Source organism: Equus asinus, chromosome 27 (assembly GCF_041296235.1).
Source record: "Equus asinus isolate D_3611 breed Donkey chromosome 27, EquAss-T2T_v2, whole genome shotgun sequence".
Taxonomy (NCBI): domain Eukaryota; kingdom Metazoa; phylum Chordata; class Mammalia; order Perissodactyla; family Equidae; genus Equus; species Equus asinus.
In genome coordinates this window covers 25,470,757-25,493,936 of record NC_091816.1, presented here as the reverse complement: position 1 = coordinate 25,493,936, position 23,180 = coordinate 25,470,757, and the positions used below count along the sequence as shown (strand labels likewise).

General features: G+C 42.0%; 1 long non-coding RNA gene across 2 annotated transcripts in view; it reads right to left on the bottom strand.

Moving 5' to 3' along the window:
- Nucleotides 1–15,772, bottom strand: part of LOC123281438 (uncharacterized) — a 50,568-nt gene extending 34,796 nt beyond the window's left edge. The window contains exons 1-2 of one of the 2 annotated variants that reach the window (XR_006520907.2): nt 15,534–15,772; nt 15,268–15,388 (exon numbers count right to left, since the gene is read on the bottom strand). This is a non-coding gene — a long non-coding RNA (uncharacterized lncRNA). The remainder of the gene's footprint in view (nt 1–15,267; nt 15,389–15,533) is intronic. The other variant, XR_011498759.1, reaches the window with a different exon arrangement.
- Nucleotides 15,773–23,180: the final 7,408 nt, after the last annotated feature.

Sequence of the window (23,180 nt, the reverse complement as noted above, 5' to 3'; positions counted from 1 at the left end):
GTGCCTGAGAGCATCGGATTGGCTAATGCTGCCCAGCTTAGGTGTGCTCTGCCTAAAGAAACTCCAACACGAGACATTTTGTTTAAAACAAATAAATTAAGGCCTTATAAAAGCATTGTCTTATTCCAAGTGCAACTTCCAAGACACTTGTAAGCATTCATTGAGAGGGTAATAGCTACTTACCAGAAGCCTACAAGCAGAAAAACAGAAAGAGAAATGTTGGAAATAACTACCTTTTAGAGATAATTCAGTGCCAAGGTAAAGCATCCTAGAATTTGCAGTGTGAGTAAATGAGAAAATTATGCGATGATCAAAATTGAATTCACACACGACATTTCAGGAACAAACACAAATATTAGATGTCATTAAGTATACTTGAACTTCAAAAGTTAAACCTCACACCTGGGTAATCCAAGTCACTCCAACACTTAACCTGCTTTAGGCTCAATTAACCAGCTGAGGATATGTAGGGAAGGAAGACATTTCCTCTACCAACCCTAGGTCCTTCCGGCTGGTCTGCTAATTAAATTGACATGAGACAGAATAACAGGAGAAAATTAAACAAAGCTTTATGACATGTATACATGCGAGAGACTCAGGCAAACTGAGCGACCCACCAAAATGGCGGGGGTTCTCATCTTAAATACCATCTTCAGCTAAAGACAAAGGAGGATGTTGGGGGGGGGGCAGTCAGTTATGGGAGATTACCAGAAAAGCACAGTAAACAAGAGTAAGATTATTATGCAGATTTAAATCCTTGCCTTTGGCATTGATAAGAGTTTCTAGAGATAAGGTCATCCCCTCTTCTTCCTGGTACAGAGAGGGAGACACCTTTATAGATGGAGATTTCCTTTACAATGTAAAAGTTTCTTAACAAAGGGTAACTTCTACTTTTCAGAGTTTCTCTCTTGTCTGCAGTTTTCAAAAGTAACCAGCCCAAAATAATCTTCATGCCAAAGAGACATATCTTGGGATGGCCAATTCCAATCCCCTAAAGATACAACCAAGGGAAACCAGAATTGAAAACTGAATTGCCCAGGCTGGTGGTCTACCGAGACCCACTTCACTGGACAGTTGCCAAAGGTCCACTTTCTCTACCACCTCTCAGGAGGAGCTTCTACTGTTTATGCAGGGTTTAATGATTCAGTAGTTCAATAAGAAGATCCCTTAAACCACAAAACAATCCAAACGTGTTGTGAGTAGGATAGAGTTGCATGCTTTAAGATATTATGAAAGATTACAGAAGACTTAGAAAATATTTACCCTTTTTGTTTTTTAAACCAAAGTTTGTAAACCAAACCATTTGCCCAATTTTGGATTCTCAGCAGAGCATCAGAATACAATACAACTGTAGAAAAACGAGTAGCATTCAGTTCAGGACTAGAAAAAGGACTATTCACCCCCCAGGGAAGCTTTGTCGGCTTGTGGGTGGGAGAGCATCGAGGGGCCCCCTGGCTGAGTGCAGTTCTGATGAGCGCAATGGGAATAAATCTGATGGTTTTAGTATTCTGATAAGAAAGTGGGCTGTAGGGCTGGCCTGTCCTATGGCTGGGAAGAGCAAGATAAAGGATTCTTTGAGGTTTTTATTTAAGGCTTTTGCTCAATAATTCAATAAGAAGATCCATTAACCTATGAAACCATCAGAAAACCGTGTGTCAGGAGTAGAATAAAATTACACACTTGTTGCTGAATATTGATATTATTGAATTGAAGATTTGGGGAATATTTGTCTTTTTTGTTATTTGGCATTTTCCCATATCAAAGGAGGGGTGAACAAGCCTTCCAAACGGGCAGGACATGAATGAGAAGAAAATAGAGGCAAGTGAAATTTATGAGAAATTATGGGATTTATGAGAATTTATGGCATTTTCTTCCTTACTAGATTGTTGTTTACATTTCCTTTAAAAATTGATATCCCCTGGCGAATGTGTCTAGGAGAAAAAGAAAAGGTCTTTCTGACAAAGAATTCCTCTACTTTAAAAGCGCTGATTGTGCTTGAATGTTGAGAACCGAAATGTACACTCATCAAGGTAAATGGATTTGGTTCGGTAGAAAGAACACTAATCAGGCATCTGGAGCTCTCAGCTCTGCCTTCAACCCCAAGCAAAGTCTGCAGGCAAGATGCTCCTGGTTCCTCAGGAAGGCGGAGCAGGAGGGGAGGAAAGGACTATGGGTTACAAATGCTTTGGGGATTTCACGAAGTGTGAGACCGTTGAGTAGTAAATATTTCAGAAATAAGATAGATACAATAAAAGAACTGTTGGAGGATAAATTGTGGCACTGAGGCCCCTGAAGAGACGGACCTGAAAAGTCCATGGAGAAGAGTTGGAAAGAAAAGTACAGCCAGAGAAAATGAGGGAAAGGGGGGATGGGAACGTGTGGGTTTTCAGCCGCTCTTCCGTTCGCAATGACTCCAATATGATAGGAAAAATGAAACCAAATCCATTCAAAACAAAAATCAGGTAGGAGACTTGAAAAGAATGATATTTCATAGTACATTTCAATTTTTTGTACTGATTTTTGTTTTGATGAATATTTTTAGTACAAGGTTCAGAAGAATGTCTTTATTAATCAAGTATTTCTGTTGGTTTCCCTCCCACCACCAATGATGGAAGAGAAGCCAGCACCAATATCAGAAAACACTTTCAAAGAACTCTGAAAATTGCACAGCCAAGGCCAACTGGTGGCTCTCTAGCCCCTGTAGATGCTGGTGGGGTCGTGTTGGGGTGTGTGTGTGTGTGTGTGTATGGTGGGATGTGCATGGTGTGTTGAGGGTTCTGACACCAACTAAGATTCTGATCACCAACTGTTCCACTGTGTGTGGGGTGGTGGTTTCCATACCTCCAACTCAACTCTCTGACACCAGCTGCAGGTCCTACGATTCAACTCAATTCTGACACTGTCTACCTGGAGATGGCGTCAGCTCCCACAGGTTAAGAGTTCAGTCCTATAAGACTGTCCCCACGCTTCAGATGCCAGTAGCAAGTCCAGGTTGTCACTCGTCATGTCACTGGTTGACAGACTGGTAATAGATTGGAAGTTCCAACAACCGCTTTCTTGGGTTGGATTAATTTGCTAGAGCAGCTTACAGAAATCAGAGAAATGTTTTACTTACCAGATTACCAGTTTATTATGAAAGGATATAACTCAGCAGCAGCTGGACAGAAGAGATATATAGGACAAGGTATGGGGAAAGGGTGCAGAGCTTCCATATTCCCTCTGAGCCCACCACTCCCTCCAAATCTCCATGTGTTCATCAACCCAGAAACTCTCTGAACCCCATCCTTTGGGTTTTTATGGAGGCTTCATTACATAGGCATGATTGATTAAACCATTGGCCATTGGTGACTGATTCAACAACCTCCAGCCCCTCCCCCCTCCTCAGAGGTCAGGGGTTGGGACTGAAATTTCCAACCTTCCAATCACATGATTGGTTCTCCTGCCAATCAGCTCCCTTCCTTAAGTTTGGTTCAAAAGTTGCCTCATTGACATAACAAAAGACACTATGACTTTGTCACTCTATCACTTAGGAAATTCCAAGTGTTTTAGGAGCTCTGTGCCAGAAACATGGACCAAGACCAAATATATATTACTCATTATAAATCACACCATCACATATGTGTACATGGGAGAGGGGCGTTGGTTGGTATTGTAAGCTAATCCTCAGCCTCATTCCTCTCCCAGTATTGCAGTGACTTTCCAGGAGGGGTGAGGCCCTCCTGCTGGCCAGCCTTCCCCTCTCGTGGGCATGCTCCAGGTCCACAGGTGCAAAAAGGCTGATGAGGACCCAAAAGGGAAGAGCCCAGAGGGACCCCTCTATGAGCAAAGCAAGCTCTTTGAGAAACGGAGGCATAGATTAAGCAAATGTAAAGACTTACAGGCTCTGTGACCTGAGGAGAAATAAGATGTGAGCACGAAAACTTCCAGGGCACCCACGTCTATAATTTACTTTTATTTTTTTATTTTTTATTATTATTTTTGTTTTGAGGAAGATTAGCCCTGAGCTAACATCTGCTGCCAATCCTCCTCTTTTTGCTGAGGAAGACTGGCCCTGAGCTAACATCCATGCCTGTCTTCCTCTGCTTTATATGTGGGACACCTACCACAGCATGGCTTGTCAAGCGGTGCCATGTCTGCACCCGGGATCCGAACTGGCAAACTCCAGGCCACCGAAGTGGAATGTGTGCACTTAACCACTGTGCCACCGGGCTGGCCCCGATATAATTTACTTTTAATTGCATAAAATTAAGATGAATTGAGAAGTAAATAGAAGGATGTATGTGTCAATGAAAATAATCCATAACCAATCTATAAATGAAAATTTGGGTGAGTTTATTCTGAGCTGAAATCTGAGGACCATGGCCCGGGGCCTTTCTTCCCAAAGGAAGAAAGGGCATCAAAGAAGTGAGGTGTACAGAGTGGTTATATACCCCCAAGCAGGACGTTTCACATATGATTGAAATGTCCCTCCCACAATAGTCACAAGATTGCCCTGTCAGCACAGTGCTTGATGGACACAGCAGGTAGTGGGTCTGCTATCTCGGAGGGTGTAGCAGGAGGCAAGTCTATTGTCTCGAGCTGGGTGGTCACAGGTGAGCACAGCAATCAGTTTCTAGCCTAAGGAAAGATGCTTAATCCTTAAGGAGATGCCACCGTTGGGAGGGGGAGGGAAGTTGCACCTTTATCTCAAGGGCCTTTGTTCTTGCCATAGGGAATCTCTAAAGCAGATATACAATGCATGCTCGACAGCCACCGTCAGGCCCTTTTGGAAAGACAAGGTCAGGCCGAATTAGGTTTATACCAAATGGCTTCCTCATATACTCCAATATATCCTATTACTTGCCATTTTTATTTGTCATATAGATGGATAGATAAGTGATAAAACAAATAATAGTGAAATATTAATGATAGAGCCGAGTGGTAGGTAGATGTGTGTTTACTATAAAGTTCTTTCCACTCTTCTGTATGTTTGAAAATGTTCATGATAAAAGGTTGGAGGAGAAGCCAGACCAGGCGATACTTGACTGGAACCTGGAAATCGGAGCTAGAGTTTGTTCCCTCTGTGGAGCTTGGTTTCAGCAGTAGTGACAAGGATTTTAGGCTGGCTACTTTTAAAACTACAGATGAGAAGCAGGCTCCGAGGACTGGAATTTTGCTTGCCCTTCTGAGAGACATTTGCGTTTATGAAGGAAGGGGGGGTGACCTTGTAGGGACCCGAAATTGGCCACCCCAGGATATGTCTCTTTGGCATCGGGATTGTTTTGGGCTGATTGCTTTTGATAAACTGGGACAGGGAAGGAGGCTCTGGGGAATGGAACTTGCCCTTGTTGGGACACATTTACATTTGTAAGGTAAATCTCTATCTGTAAAAGGTGCCTCCCTCTCTGTACCAGGAAGAAGAAAGTAGATGACCTTGTCCCTAGAAGCTCTTAATGGGGAAGGCAAAAACTTACGTTGGTTGCTGTCTGGCAATCTCATGTAACTGGTTTAGGGTGGTGGCGTCCAACCTTTCTAACATTTACTCAATCCGGTTTGATTCTTATCTAAAAGTTGTGGGAGCGCCCCATGGCCGGACCCTACCGGCACTGGTACCATTTTAACTTTTTTTCCTTTGTCTTGTAAAGAGATGACTCACATACCCATGCCTTAAATTTAGCCCTAACCCTCAACTCGGGGCAGCAGCAGGAGCTCTGACTGCCCGTGGGTCCTGTCCCCAAGCACCAGCTCTGCCTGCCCATGGGTCCTGTCCCCATGCTATTCTATACTATTCTCTAAATAAAAGAGCACTACTGCCAGATCTTGAAAGTCTAAGAAATCTTTCTTTCGACTCCTCGGCTCACCGACCCCGCATCAGTAGTTCCTTTTGAAATGTACCCACATTTACTCATTTCCTTGGGGCAAATTCTCAAGGTCCCTCTGAATATATTCAACCTGCCACTGAGAAGAAAGAAATGGTAGAATTAACCAGCATGACATTTCACAAGAGAGACTTCCACAGCAAAACATCTTTTTCTAACTCTTGCTGGTAAACTTCTCCCCAGAAAAATCTCCCCTTCACTTTCTGTATATAAAGTCATTAAAAAAAAAAAAAAAGCCTTTGCTTACCACGGTTTATTACACAATGGGTGCTGGAATTGTTGTTGAAGTGTTTGTTTCTAGAAGTCCATTCCTATCTAGGATGATAACTGACTGATTACTCACCTACCACCCAGAGGGACCCAGGAACTGAATACCCATAGTCTTTTTGTCTGTGACATAAGAACCCCCATGTGCAAAATGAGGAATTAGTGCCAGAAATACTGGTGACAATACTTGAAGGCACTGGGAAGTGACCACAAATAGGCAGATTCTGGAAGAAAACAACGGCACTGGGTGAGTCTTTTGTTTTCCTGTCTTCAATCACAGTCTGCAACCTACAGAATGGCTAAAACTCAAGGTGATAACCAACCCAGTTTTTCCAGGGACGTCCCAGTTTTAGCACTGAAAGTCCTACCTTCCAGGAAATTCCTCAGTTCTGGGCAAATCAGGATGGTAGGTCGCCCTACTAAGACTCCAACAAAAAACCTGGGGTTTTTCTGGGCTGAAGAGGCAGTAGACAGACTTTGGGACAACCACAGCCAGGGGGAGGTGAGAGGGGAATGCCAGAAAGCAGAGAGCAGGGAAAGGGAGCCCAATTTCTGTGTATGTTCTGCTCAAATCTCTGACTGACTTCTGAACCACACACACCAGGAGCCGACTTAAAGCAGCCCAGCTAAGAATAGAAGAACTGAACTGAGATTCCAGCTGCTGCCCAGCAGACAGGGTTTTCAGTCTGCATCCCAACAAGCTAATTGCCTGGTAATACAAAAACAACACAACCCAGTAATATTCAGAGCTGTGTAACAGAATCCAGAGTCTCCACAACATAACATGCACAATGTCCAAGATACAATCCGATATCACTTGACATACCAAAAAACAAGAACATTTGACCCATTTTCAAAAGATCCACCTTGAGGTAACCAAGATATCGAATTTAGCACACAAGGATTTTAAAGCAGCTAGAATAGCTATGCTCAAAGACTAAAAGAAAATATGTTCACAATGAATGAAAAGATAGAAAGTTTCAGAGGAGAAAAAGAAACTGTGAAAAGGAACTATATTAGTCAGGGATCTCCAGAGAAACAGAACCAATAGGATGTCTGTATACATAGAGATTTATTTTAAGGAATTGGCTCATGTGATTACAGAAGTTAGCAAGTCTAAAATCTGCAGAGTGGACCAGCAGTCTGGAGACCCAGGGCTGAGCTGATGTTACAGTTCAAGTCTGAAGGCCATCAGGCTGGAGATCCAGAAATGAGTCGATGTCACACATGAAGTCCAAAGTCAGTCTGCTGTAGATCCAGGAAGAGCCCACACTGCAGATGAAGTCTGAAGCAGGCTGCTGCAGAATTCCTTCTTGCTAGTGAGAGGTCAGCCTTTGGTTCTATTCAAGCCTTCAACTGATTGGATGAGGCCCACCCAAACTATGGAGAGCAATCTGCTTTACTCAAAGTCTACTAATTTAAATTTAAATTCAAAACACTCTCACAGAAACATCAAGAATAATGTTTGAACAAATATCTGGGCACCGTGACCCAGTTAAGTTGACATATAAGATTAACCTTTACGAGAATGAAGCTGAAATTCTTTTAAAAATTAATTGTAATATGTGAAAAACAAAAGAAAAGTGTAATATCTGAAAGTCCCCCCAAAAATTCCAACGGATGGACTTAATAGCAGAATGTAGATGACAAAGGAACAAGTCAGTGATCAATAGAAGTAGATCAATAGAAGCTAATCAATCTGAATAAAAATAAGAAAATGGTTGAAAAAGATGAACAGACCCTCAGAGACCTTTGGGACAATATCAAAACGTCAAACATACACATAATTAGAGTCCCAGGAGAGGAGGAAGAAAATGAGGCCAAGCATAATTTGAAGAAATAATGGAGGAAACTTGGTGAAAGACATGAATTTTCAGATTCAGGAAAATCAAGGAAACTCAAGCAGAATAAATATGAATAAAGCCATGCCTAAGGACAACAAGTGCTGAAAATCTAAGATAGAGAGGAAAGTTTGGAAGCAGACAGAGAAAAATGGCACATGGGGGATCAACGATTCAAGCTATCACTGGCTGTTCATCAGAAACAATGTGAGGTCAGAAGACAGTGGGACACCATCTTTAAAATGCTGAAAGAAAAACATTCAACCTAGAATTCTGTACCTAGTGAAAATATTACTCAAGAATGAAAGCAAAATGAAGATATCTTCGGATAAAAGAAAACTAGGGGAAGTCATTGCCAGTAGATCTGTACCGTAAGAAATTCTAAAGTAAATTCTTCAGGCAAAAGAAAATTATATCACCAGGAAACTCAGATCTTCAGGAAGGAAGAAAAGGAAAAAGAAAATAAAAAAGGTTAATATCCAGGGAAATATAAAAGACTATTTTCCATTTTAATTTCTTGAAAATTCATATGACTATTAAAAGCAAAAACTTATAACATTGTCTAGGCCTACATAGCTAAAAAAGCTAGAATAATCCACTGGAAATTCATTTAGGTCCAGTACCTCCACAGCAGAGGGGGACCTATGTGGTGTCTGTCATTCGATTGCTCCAGACCAGGAAGGAGACACAGGCTGCAGGTTCTGTGGATGCCCAAGACCTGAGCACATGTAAATGCAGCTCATCTGTAATAGGAGAACTCCAGGCAGAGTGGTTACTGAAGCCTTGAAAAGCCTGACCACTAGCCGCTCTCTAGTTTAGAAGCCTCAGCAAAGGGTTCCCACAGGCTGTTCTTGAGTCGACATGGACTATTTGTAATGCTGCATCCCAAGTAACAGCTACCATTTACACTTGCAAACAGAGACGATCTTAGCTCTTTGTGATCTTTACGCTTTTGTTTCTTTTTCTTGCCTTATTGCAAAAGCTAGGACCTTGAATAGAATAGAGATTGGATGTTCTTACTTTGTTCCTGATCTTAGGGAGACAGTATTCAGTTTCACCATTAAGTAGGATGTTAACTCCAGGTTTCTCATAGATGCTCTTTATCAGATTGAAAGAGTTCCTTTCTCCTATTTGGCTGATAGTTTTTTGCTTTTGTTTTTGTCTTATCACAACGGAGTATTGAATTTTTTCCAAATACTTTTTCTCCATCTATTAAAATAATTATGTGGTGTCTCTCTTCTATTCCATATATGTGATAAACTACACAGGTTGATTTTTGAATGTGAAATCAACTTTGCACTTCTGGGGTAAAATCTACTTGGTCATAATATTTATCCTTTTTTATATATTGCTGGATTTGATTAGCTAATATTTTGTTAAGGATTCTTGTGTCTACATTCATGAGAGATGTTGGCCTGTAATTTTCTTTTTTTGTTAATGTTTTGTCGAGTTTTGGTGTTAGGGCCTCATTGGCCTCATAAAATGAGTTAGAAGTGTTTCCTCCTACTCTATTTTCAAAAAGAATTATTTTTTTCTTAAGTATTTGATAGAATTCACCAGTGAAGCAATATAAGCCTGGAATTTTCTTTCTGAGGTTTTGATAACAAATTTCAATTACTTTAATAGATACAGGGCTATTCAAATTTTCTCTTTCATCCTTTGTCCGTTTTTATAAGTTGTTCAAGGAGTTTGTCCAATTGCATCTAAATTGTTCAATTTGATGGCATAAAGTTGTTCATAATATTCCCTACTATTATTTTAATGTTCGCAGGCTCTGTAGGGATAACCCCTTTCATTCCTGATATTGGTGATTTGTATCCGTCCATGTTGTAGCATATATCAGTACATCATTTGTTTTTATTGCTGAATAACATTTCAGTGTATAGATACACCACATTTTATTTATCCATTCATCAGTTGATGAACATTTGAGTCCTTAACACTTTTTGGCTCTTTTGAATAATGATGCTATAATAATTCATGTACTTGCTGTTGTGTGGATTCCTCTGGCTTTTGCATTGGCTTGCTCCTATGATCCCAGCAGCCCTTCTGTATTACCTCCCACTCTCAGTTCCTCATTCCTGTGTAACTGAGGAGATTCTCTTGGTTCCTGTCCCTGAAGGTAAGCGGATCGTGTAGCCTGAGCTGGATTAAGCCTGGGGTGAAATCCTGAGGTGCCCCACACACCTGGACACTCAGGCAGCCTGAACTTGGAGCTGCTGCAGGAGGCACAGAAACAGACACAGAGGTGCAGAATTTTATGACTTGGTTGAGAGCCCTTGCTTAAGAATTCTCGTGCAATATGTAATTTGTCAATTCATGTTCGTGAACCCACATATTGTTAAGCAGTATAATTTGCCTTTTAGATTAGTTTTGTTCATGGGCACATTCTTTTATCCCCAGAAATCCTTGGGAAGAACTTGTCACAATCTGGAGGAAGACTTCACCCCTTGGAAACCATTTCCTCCCCTGCAATTTCAATAAATCTCCAAGGGACAAAATGGCAATGTTTCTTTTTCTTTCACGTTTTTATCACTTACTTTAGCCAGAACTACTTCTTCTGAAGTCTATAAAGATTCTTCCTATTAAACGAGAACTTGGAAGTTCTTCATTTTTTATTTTCCTTTTAAAGGGCTTGTGGGTGAAATTATTGAAAGAACTTTTTATCTGATCATAGACTAGGTCTTGAATTGACTTCATAAGAAAAGAAGGGAAGGAGCAGAAGGAGGTTAACTATGTGTGAATTTATAGGCGTTTTGGTGTCTGGGGTCCATGTAAATAATATATGACCTCACTGTAAATATTAACTCTGCCAGAGCCTAAGTCTTTAAACGCAAATTACCAGGAGCTACCGGGAATGAAGAGATGTTCTGCTCTTAATGATCTTTTTAACACTAGCTCCAGGTACTCAGGACCCCGCAGGGAAGTTCTGGGATGTGTAGTCCTTAAGATGCTGGTTTGCAGTGTTGAATAGTTTGTAAAGGAAAAAGGAAAAGGAATTTTCTCCATGTAAAATAAAAACTAAAACACTGTAGCAATCAATCCTTTAAGAACAATTACAGCAACTGCTGTTGGCCTAGAGACTACACGCCTTTAAACATTTAGTAGGTAATTTTTTTCTAAGGGAATAAAAGTGGAATCTTTGACCAAGCTTATCAGTAGAGGCAAGGCTTGTCTGGGGACACACAATTCACACGTGTCCTTCTGCTGCGAATGCGGAAGCAGCCTGACTTTATTAACTCTGCTGGCCTCTCTGAAAAAACCGCCAGCTTTAGCACTTCCTGCTGGGGCTGCCACTGTGCCACCAAGTACCAGGCCTCATCTTGTTGGTCCCCAGGGTACGACTGTCCCCCACCAGTGATGTCACTGATGTCCTGAGTTCTCATGGTTCCCAATCTACGGAACAATAAACTGTGCCAGAGGGAGGGGATCGCAAAGCACTGTTGCTTCCGCTGCAATATTTTTATAAGGTGTATTAAAACAGATCTTTCCACTTTTTATTCATGGCCTTCTCTCTCTCTAGACACATGTGTGTATGAAATAGACTGGACCAGGAACGGGTTAGAGAAACAGCCCCTCGCTCCCACGGCATTCAGAACCTCTTCATGCCCAACTTCTTCCCCTGACATGAGGCTCTTTCCAGGAAGTTCCCTAGCTTTTGCAGAGGGAGTTCTGTCGTGTCACCACACCAGTTCTCCAGCAATAACCCAGCTGAGCTCCTTCCTGGAAAGCTCCTCAGCACCCCCAAAATACACTGCTTTTGGTCATATTCTGCCTGTCCATCACGGACAACAGAAGACTATGGTTCACGTGGGAGCTCCTCCGCATGTTCTTACAAATAAGCTATTTTTGGTAAACTTATTTGTAAGCTTCTGTTTTTCAAACACTGACAATTGCTTGTCCCATTATTCCTTATGGTATAAATACACTGTCATAAAGAATGATTTAAAATAAGTTGGGCAATCACTTAAAAGATAACTGGTTGCAATAGTCGTGGATTCTAGCAGTGTCTTTTTGCAGATAATGCTATGGTTTCACCAACATTTTTGACAAGTCTACAAAGAAAAGGATCAAGGCTTCTTGTTGGTAAAGAGGGAGCAACTGAACCATGGTCTTGAAACCATGGCTCAAAAGACTGGGTACTTCTGCCAACGGAATGAAAAGAAAAGGCCAAAGGAAAGGCTTGAAGGAGGACGTGGCCGAGTTGTGTATGTGCCAACGCCAAGATGGCGAAGTTGGCTTTCTGTCGGTTTTTTGAGGTTTTGGAAGTTTACCGGTCATATTTCGTTCCTTAAGGAAACTACTCAAATTTCACCACAAAAAAAAAGCACACAAAACCGTTGTGTTGCATCAAACCTTCTCTTTGGGTCCTCCACTCTTATTCCACGGCTACAGAGGAGTAGCTTGAGTGAATTCTAAAAGGATTTCAAGCAGCACCTCAAGAAAATGGACTTCAGAAACTTGGTGCCCTACGAAATGCCCATTTTTTCTGAGGCTGGGAAAATGCACATTTGGGTCCTCAGGAGCCTAGGAGTGTCATTCATTCAGTAAATCAGTCATCAATCATTATGAAACACCTACAATTAAGTTTTTGGCACTGGCAATTCAGCTGTGAGTAAACGAAGTCCCCACATTTGGCCCAGGAGTTCGGGGCATGTGGGGAAAGTGGCAAAGGATAGGTTATAACATTGCAATACCCCATACTATCGGGTTATTGGAGGTCATTTCCCTCGCGCTTGCTTCATTTGCTCTTTGACATGGTTCCAGATCAGGCTGCTCCTCAAAGCTGCCTCGCTGGACCAGGCTGTCACTGGCATATGCAGACTCCAGTGATCTGTGAAGCAATAGAAGACCGATTCCCTCCGGTGTCCCCATCTACACTGCAGCTCTTTGCTGTAAGCTTCTGAGAAGGACTCTTAGGATGGTACCCGCAGCCTTTCCTTCCCACGTGTCCCATGCTGCCTCTGTGACAATAGCACCACTTCTCTAAGAAGTTGCCGTCAGGAGAGAAAGAATAATGTCGCTGCTAATTTTGAGCCTCTACTGTGTGCTAAGAGCCTTTGCTGGGCACTTTATGCACATTAGTCCTGATGTCCACCCAACCTGATGGGTAGATGTTAATACCCCCATTTTATAAATGAAGATTTGAGAGTTTATACAATTTTCCAAGGACCTTATCACTAATAAGTTGCAGAGCCAAGACTCAAAGCCAAGTCTATCTAATTCAAAAGGAATCATTAGAAAAATCTAAGTCTGGAATGGCTCTGTGATCCAGGGTGAAATACAAACTGAATAAGAAACATTATGCATTTCCCTTTTTCTACTAATATGTGAGCAATCTTCTCGTTATTTCACCCACTAGATGACACTTCCAGGAGGAGATACACTGATTTAAGGGGTCAGAGAAGAGGAATGGTCATCTAGGGTAGAAACTCTCATTCTCCTCTGCAGTGACAAGCTTGTCTTGACATATTATTTCCTAAGAATTCGTGTGTTACATTCATTCGCATATTAATGTGACAAGGGGATCACACAGAACATTGCTGTCATCTCTCACTGCTGTGTGGGTTGGCTTTGAAACTTTTCCCCCAAAGTGACCTCTAGCAAAGTCATTAAAATCAATATAGATGTCCTGCCTTGGGTCCTTGTCACTCCAGCTCTGGGAAAGAGGAACAGCCAAAATTTACTGATCCAAATCCTGACCATCCGGGAAGGACAAAGAAGAAAACAGAGTTTTCTTTTGTTATTTAACACTCCTGGCTAATTACAAAGGAATTGCCATTTGGACTTGGAGGAAAATAAATGGAAGGGGAGGGGATTGTGTTTTAGGTAAACTTGAACTTAAAACACAATCCTTCACTCCCTTTAGTTTTTCTTTAGAACAAACGGGATTTAATTTTGCCAGATATTTGAGAAGAGTCAGACCAGGTAAGTCTAAGCCATTTGCTGATGTCATTGTATAAAAGTCAAGCAAAATAAGGACAGAATCTGGAAGAAAACATAGGCAGTACACTCTTTGACATCAGTATTAAAAAGATCTTCTCGGACACCATGCCTTCTCAGAGAAGGGAAACAATAGAAAGAATAAACAAATGGGACTTCATCAGACTAAAGAGCTTCTTCAAGGCAAATGAAAACAGGATTGAAACAAAAAAACAACCCACTAACTGGGAAAAAATATTTGCAAGTCATATATCTGACAAAGGCTTAATATCCATAATATATAAAGAACTCTCACAACTCAACAACAAAAAAATCAAAAAATGGGCTGGAGACATGAACAGACATTTCTCCAAAGAAGATATACTGATGGCCAATAGGCACATGAAAAGATGCTCATCATCGCTGATCATCAGGGAAATGCAAATCAAAACTACACTAAGGTATCACCTTACACCCATTAGAATGACAAAAATATCTAAAACTAATAGTAACAAATGCTGGAGAGGTTGTGGAGAAAAAGGAACCCTCATACACTGCTGGTGGGAATGCAAACTGGTTCAGCCACTATGGAAAACAGTATGGGGATTCCTCAAAAAATTAAAAATAGAACTGCCATACGATCCAGCCATCCCACTACTGGGTATCTATCCAATGAGCTTGAAGTCAGCAATCCCAAAAGTCCTATGCACCCCAATGTTCATTGCAGCATTATTTACAATAGCCAAGACATGGAAGCAACCTAAGTGCCCATCAACAGACGAATGGATAAAGAAGATGTGATACATACATACAATGGAATACGCTAAGCTGCAAAACAGAACAAAATCATTCCATTTGCAATAACATGGATGGACCTTGAGGGAATTACGTTAAGTGAAATAAGCCAGCGAGAGAAGGATAATCTGTGTATGACTCCACTCATATGAGGAATTTAAAATTATGGACTAAGAACAGTTTAGTGGATACCAGGGGAAATGTGGGGTGGGGGGTGGGCACAAAGGGTGAAGTGGTGCACCTACAACACGAATGACAAACATTAATGCACAACTGAAATTGCACAAGATTGTAACCCATCATTAACTCAATAAAAAAAAAAAAAGAAGAACAAAGTGGCAACTCTGAAAAAAAAATAAGGACAGAATCTGCCAGTCAGCAGATGAACCCAGCTCACCTAATATTCAGCAGAAAGGCAGCTTTGCCTAGGTAAACCCATGGCTGCTCATGACAATGAGTTTATGTTTTGCTTTAAAACTCACAGTGGCATTAATTCCCTATATATAAAGCTTTAGTCCTGCCTTGGACTTTTTTCGCACGGTTCTGTATAGAAACCGCTGAGCACGGTATTACACCCGACATACCTCAGTGATCATCCTGGGAATTACAATTATCATGATGGGCAGAGAGTGAGGTCTCCTGGTTCTGACTTGCTAAGAATGATGGAAATTTGCATCCTGGCTGCCCCTCACAGATTTATCTTGCCTGCAAGATAAATGATCACAAGCTTGATTACTCAGCAAGATAGCGATCGCATTTTCAGGTAGAACTGGGGCTTCAAGGCGTGGAGGCTTGAGAAGAGACACACCACACTGACCCCACTCCCACCTTGAGCCCTCTGTCAGCTCACCGTAACTCCCAGCTTCCGGTGTCTGCGGCGCACACTTCCCCTCATGGCCTCCCACTCTCTTCGGACACCCCATTTTCTGGCCTGGTTCCTGTCTCTTACTTTAGCATATTTACCAAGTTTTCCACATCTTAAAAGTCTAGCACAGCTGCTAGTAGCCTGGCTCTCTGGCTAAAACTCAAGAAAGCCTAACACACGTCCACACAACTGCTCAGTGACCTGAATGCACCCGAGTTTGAGGTGCCAGGGGTGGAAGGGACAAGTAATTAATTGTAAGACTGTGTTAATCAGTCTCCAAATGCAACAGAGGCAAAGAGCCCAGGGTGTTTAGTCCTTTCTGGCTGTTTGCGTCTAAATTAAAGGAGTCACCACTTTCATCAATAGTAATTAATATTTCCTGAGTGCCTATCAGTATCGTGGCATTATATGAAGTCCGCCTAGGGCTTTTCACAACGTAGAGGATGTGAAATTTTGGGTCTCAATGAGCATATAGTAATACGCAAGACATGGCAATTAATTAGCGACTATTTATGGAGCGCCTACTTAGCCTCAGCATTTTGCCAGAAGCTTGTATACCACAACTCAATGATCACAGGAGAGAGCCTTGACTAGACAGAGGCGGTCCCTAAGAGCCCTGAGTCTGGCTTTTGCGGGACTCCGAGGAAGTTGAGGAGCTGGTCTCGCCTCCCGCCCCCAGGTAGTGTTTATCAGCCTGGCACTATCAACTATCAACCGTTTCCAACCAGGGGCAGTGCTGCCCCCTAGGGGATGTTCGAAGATGTATGGGAGCGTTTCTTACTTGCTTTTGGTTATTACACATGAGCCCTTAACGTGTGGGGTCCAAGGATGCTAATATCATACAATGTGCCAGACGGTCCTTCGCAATCAAGAGCTTTCCCACTCAAAATGCCGATGGAACTCCTATTGAAAGCTGAGAGACCAAAAGCTGTGAAAACACTGAAAAGGTGGAGGAGTCCTCACTCTGTTTCCTTCCCACATACTTTAGGAAACCCTCGGGGAGGTCCAGCATGGAGAGGTGGAAACGGCCAGGTTAACCCCAATTCTCCAGAAACCAGAGTGCCTCACTGAGAACAAGCCCAAAGGATCTCGACTTTCAGGATTGTGGTTAAGTTATCTTTTTGGGGAGAAGTTCAGCAAGATTCTAAGTTTAGAATATTATTTGGCCTCTGTTTATAAGTTGACAGTCATATCACAATGTGTCTTTCAGAATAATTTTTCTTATTGACTGTGACCAATTCATGTATCTCTTAAGAAAAGAGATACATGAAGTATAAAATGGAAGATCGAGTGACCTGCGGTGAAGTTTATCGACTTCCGTCACTGCCTAAGCTCTAGGCATTCCCAAGATTACCCGAGTTCTAGCCAAGCTGCCTGCAGACTTGTGGCAAGAGGCCAACGAGGAGCAGCCTGAAAGCATAGAAAGGAGTAGATCAAACTGTGGCCGACCACGGGGCAGGTAACCCAAGGGACTGACATGGAAGAAAAGGAGAATGAAACACAGCCAAAGCAGAATGTGGACCTGTGGGCCTGAATCGGCAAGACAGGGCAGCGTGCGTGTGGGAAGGGGTTGAAGTTCAAACCCATTGGAGCAATGCTCTTCAGGACCAGACACGTGACCTTGGAGAGTGACATCTGGCTCTGGGGAAGGCTGAGGGCATCTTCAGGGAGCGTGAGCCAAATCTTCACTCACCCACAAGAAGGGTTTCTTGGATGATTAAGGCATAATTTCAAAAAGAAAAAGGAAAAGTCAGTGAAGAATAGATCGGGAATTTTCATGTCAGTGTATGGGCAGGAGAAGCTAGTAGTGTTGAATTCTGGGCATGCTGTGGTCTGCCAGGAAGAGATATGGAGACCAGAAAAGTCTCATGTGACCTTGGAGCCTCCTAGGTAGGCTGATGATGTCAGCAGAAGGCCTGGAAATCCACGTTCTTCTATTTCCTACTGTGTGACCCTAAACAAGTTATTTAACCTCTCTGATCCTCCCTTTCCTCATCTTTAAATGAAGATATTATGCATGCTCACCTTGTTGTGAAGATTAGGAATAATATATTGAAAACTAAATGCCCAGCACCTAATAGGTGATCAACAAATTGATGATAGGTATCATTATTATTTGATCTTTCTCTAAGAACACTCTCTGCCAACTTCTTCCTACCCAAACTAAGATTTAATTCCAAAGTATTCTTCCCAACTATGTGTTTTGACATATGTTTTTCCAAAGCAATGATTATAGGATATATGACCTAATCATCGGAAACATTACTGTAAAATGCTTTATCATAATAACAGTATCAGTTAGAGCTGATGATTGCAAGTGACAGAAAACCCCATTCAAACTGGCTTAAGATGAAAAATGGAATTTATTTGTCCATTTAAACTGAAAAATGCAGGGGTGGATCTGCCTGGCTTAAATATGGCCCCATCTATGACTCAAACAATAATGCCAGGACTTGATTTCTCTCTTTCCATCTTCTGATCTGTTCTGAAATAGAAACTCCACTCATGGTGGCAACATGGCTCCAGCATCTCCAGACCCTTGATTCAAATCCTGACAGTTTCTGTGTTTGCCTAGGGACATAGTCTGCTTGGACTAAATAGTAGTCACATGTTCATCAACAAACCAATCACTGTGGCTAAGAGGATCCAGTGCTCTGATTGGCCAGGTCTGGGACGCATGTTCCCCCCCTGGCAGGAGGATGAAACCCGCTGGAAGCACATGAACTGAGCAGGGGGAGGGGCTGTTCTCCCAAAAGAAATTCAAGATGAATGGATGTTGGGCAGAAAAATGATAAAAATTCACTCCCAAGTTCCTCATGTGTTGCAGGACTGTAGTTGGGTTTCCTCGGGTAGTTAGAATACGGTGCTCATCAGGCCATGGACAGACATTTACCAGCCAGGTGAGCTGCGTAGCTTGGTTTGGAATTTCTCCGAGTGTGGTCCATGGCTCACCACTACTTGAATCACCTGGGATGCTTGCTAAGAGTTTATGTTCTTGAGTCCCACCCTAGACCTACTTTATCTGAACTCTGGAGCTGCGCCCCCGAATCAGAATTTTAAAACAAGCTCTCTGAAGATTCTAATGGACAGAAAAGTTTGAGAATGACTGAAGCCTAAATTCTGGGCTGATTGTGAACAGCCTGGGAAAAAACACACTGGATCAGCCTTTATAGTCATTGCAACTTCATCAGACAAGGAACTCTGACATACCTCCTAGATGATATTGCTTTACTCATTTCTCTAAAGGGGGCCTCACACTGGTTTTGTATCTCATCTTTCTGATGAGTCATCCTTTGGTTGAGGGACCACACAGAACTGCTGTCTTTCCTGGTGGGAAACTGAGGCATGATGGCTGGTAACTTTGCAGCAGAAATGACTTACTGCCACAACTAGTAGGACCCAGAACTAAAATATGCAACTACGTACTGGAGGGATTTGGGGAGAAAAAGCAGAAAAAAAAAAAGAAATGACTTACTATCTTTGAGTTGATGTCTTAATTTGGTCAGATTCCCATATCTCCTCTCTGCCAGCTTTGTTCTTCTCTATAAATAGTGCTAAACTACAGGAAGAGTCTAATAGACCAAGAGAATACCCAAACCAGAAGATGTCCCCTGCGTTTTTAACACTGACTTTATTTATTTTCTCTTCTGGCTAAGAACCTCCCTTTTGTTGACTGAACACTAGTTTTCTGAGTTCAGAGGGTCTCCCCTTCTTGAAGATCTGAATAACGCCAGAAATCCAATGAAAATACCACCGAGCACATTTTCAGGACATGCCTCTTCCCACAGGAAGACAAATAGAGCAGAGTAAACAATATGGAACCTGCTGCCCACTTTAAATCCATATCTAGAGAAATATGGGCCCTGTTGGATCTGACATCTTTAAATAAAAATGGGATCCGATTGAGCCATTGAAACTCACATGTCAGTATATGTGCAGGATTCCAGCCATTCTGCTTTCAACATTGAAGAGTGTTTTGATGTCCTTTTTATAGCCTTCCTCTCCGCTAGTCTGCAGTAGGATTTCGTATTGAAAATTACTGCCAGACGAAGGTTGTACGAGCAACTTTATTACCACTTCTGTTTTCTAAGGGATCCTTTTATCCATCAGTGGCAATATTATGGGCTCACATCTACAGTAAGTAAATTAGTATTAATTTCTGATTTTTCCTACAGTGCTGTTTTCCAAACAGCAGCCTTCCCTTTTATGTATTTGCTGATTATTATTTCTCCCCAGGTGCATTACCTTACATTTATCTAAATTATATCTCTTCTCATTTACCACACTTCCTCACTAAGCTTACCAGATCTGACCACAATTGCATCTTTCTGTCCTCTCTCTTCCTTCCTCTCTTCCCTCCCTCCCTTGCTTCCTTCCTTCCTTCCTCTCTATCTTTTCTAGTTTAGCGGCACCCAATTGTTTTCCTCCTTCTTATTAGTAGATAAATTGCAGAGTAAAAGACTTTGCCAAAATGGATCCCAGCAGCGTTATACTTTACACCTCCCCCACTTGAGGGAGAGCTGCTAATAAGTACTTACCATCGTCAATCTGATTGTCAACAAGCATTTGGCTTTTATCATGTGGGATAGCAGTGATGATTGTGGATTTGCCTTTATCAGAGTCTGTTGGGTGCTTATTTGTTGCAGTGATCTTTTGCTCTTGCTGATTGATTTGGTTTTCTTTCTTATAATCATATATTGAACAGTTGACAACTTTGTGTTTCCTTTTCTTTAAAATAGCCATTGATCTGAAGGTGCATGAATGCACATACATATTTGCACATGTCCACACTGGAGTTTTATCACATTGTTACTTTCCCCAGGCTACGCCAAGATGGCAGCTGTGAAAAGCAATGCTCAGTGGTTAGAAACTTGATTCTGAGTCAAGACTCCTGCCTTCGATTACTAGTGCAGGACACTTGGTCTCTGTGTCTTGTGTTCTAGGTCTGTAAAATGGAGAACATCCAACAAGATGCAGGGAATATGGGAACATGCTAAAGTCTGGGAATATCTTTATGAGGCTGTTATTTAAAAAATAAATAAATAAAGCTTCAAAAATTAAAGTACTAAAAAATATCATAACAAGAAGAGAGCACACATAGCTGGGATGGAGGGCTTGAAGCAGAGGATACAGGACTTGAGTAGTTAGTTTCGAATGTAGTTATCCTGGAGGTATGACTGGGTCCTCAGACAGCTCACGAGTTGGTGACTGAGTGTGGTGTGTGTGTGGGGGTGTAGTCAGCACTGTCAACAACGCCTTTTAGTTTTGCTTCATCCCATATTGCACTGATGCCTGCCAATTTTGAAAAGTTGCTGAGTTCTTGGGATAACCCCAGAATCAAGTAAGTTTGGGCCACCCTGAGCATTCAAGTCAGTTTTCTAATCATTCATTTCAGAGAAACTAATGAAACTCTCATTTTCAAAATATGAAGTGACTTCCCCAGGATCATACAGTTAAATCACTTCTAGGTCCAGAACATAATCCAAGGTATAATTTTGTGTCATGGTCAAGAGCATGGGCTTTAGGGTCTAACAGACTTGGGCTCTAGAACCATCGGAAGGCAAGCAACACCACTGTCTTTATTTGCAGTCTTCTTGGGAGACCCAAGAAAATTGATCAAAAAGAGCTAGCTCTTACTAGTCATGTTTCCAGATGAATATTATAAAATGTCAATTATCCCCAAATTAATTTTTAGGTTGAATTCTATAGTCAGAACACAAAATATCAATCAACCCAATTTTAAAAAGGATCAATGAGGGCAGACATTTATTAAAAGATATTTAAATATTCATTTATATATGATATATACATACACAGTCACCCCCACACAAACAATAATTTAAGGGTGTGATTCCCGCACAGGAGTGGACAGACAAACCAGTGGAAGGAAGGGTGGATTAGTTAATATGGAGTGCTGAACAAACGGTGAAGACCATAAACCCTGGACAGAAAAGTGGAGAAAGGATACGAGCAGACAATTCTCCTAAGAGAAAAATCGAACACCTAAGAAACCTAGGTTTGTGTTGTTCCTTCCAAAGTCTGGTCTAAATTCTGAAAACAAGACCTGCGTTGACCAGCCAGCACCACTCTGTGAGCCCGGGTTCGCTCCTATAGCTGCAGGCCAGGCCTTTGCCAACAGTCGGCTGGTCTGTCCACATCCTTCAGCCATGCCTTGCCATTTCTGCAGCCCATTCGGGGTTCCAGGCTCTGGAGCCAGTGCTTGGTTTGGGATCCTGACTCCTCCTTGGGCAGATTGCTTAACCTCTCTGTGCCTCAGGTTTCCTCATCTATGGAGTGCAGGTTAGGTAGTTCCTACCTCCTAGTGTTGGGGTGAGGATCAAAGGAGGTACCATATGCCAAGTGCTTAGCACAGCACCTGATGCAGAGAAAGCACTCAATAAACAACAGTTATCATTGACCTCCTCCTAAGACGTCCAGGGGAGAACTCTAGTGATGGGCAGTTGTGCTGGGACAGGAGGAAAACCCACTCCCCTCAGGCAAGTGGGAGTGGGCTCTCTGCTCAAGACCTCCAGAGTTACAGTAACTGCCCTCACCCTAGTGGCAAGACTCCTGTCTCAAGACAGTTTGTGTACGTAACCCCAGGAGAACTCAGGACCAGGGAACTCTCAATTTTCATCATTTTCGTTGACACATTGGATTTCAGTTTTTTTATGTCCAAAGGCTTTGCACTGCATCTTTTCCTACTGACTTTTCATCAACTAACTCTTGCCAGTTCCCCAAGTTCTAATAAACCTCTATTTTGCCCATTCCTTGAGCCAATGGGAAGCAATGAAAAAGACTTGACAAAAGGCCTTCTAAATAATGAATGAAAAAAAAATCTTCTTAGTGATCCTCTAACAATCTTTTGGAAGCTACCTCTAACATATACATTCTTATTTCTCTGCCTTGGCCTCCTCAAGCATCCTGCATGGTAAACGCCACATCCCTGGGTAGTATTTCAATGTAGCTCGGTCCCGTCTTGGAAGTAGCTCTGGGTGGCAACACTGCTGTTCTCCAAGGTTAGAGGGAGGTTTAAGGTTCACATACCAAAGGACTGATGTGAAATTTGAGGGTCTCTTAGATCCTTGACTTGAGAGCAAGGCCATGAATAACTAGGACTTTTGAAATGACTTTATCACACCTACTCCTTTATAAAGCTCCTTAGGAAGGAGAAAGCATTACATGGAGAATTTTGACTTTGGTATAACTCTAGTGCTATCCTGGTTTTGCAAAACCAAGATATATTTTTTCTTTTTTTTTTTTGCTAAGGAAGATTAGCCCTGAGGTAACATCCACTGCCAATCTTCCTGTTTGTATGGGAGCTGCCACCACAGCATGGCAACCAACAGACAAGTGGTGTAGGTCTGCACCTGGGAACTGAACCCGGGCTGCTGAAGCAGAGCACACTGAACTTAACCATTAGGCCACTGGGGCTGGCCCCCAAGATACACATATATATATATATATATATATTTTTTTTTTTTTAAAGATTGGCACCTGAGCTAACATCTGTTGCCAATCTTTTTTCTTCTTCTTCTTCTTCTCCCCAAAGCCCCTCCAGTACATAGTTGTATATTCTAGTTGTAGATCCTTCTGGTTGTGCTATGTGGGACACCACCTCAGCATGGCTTG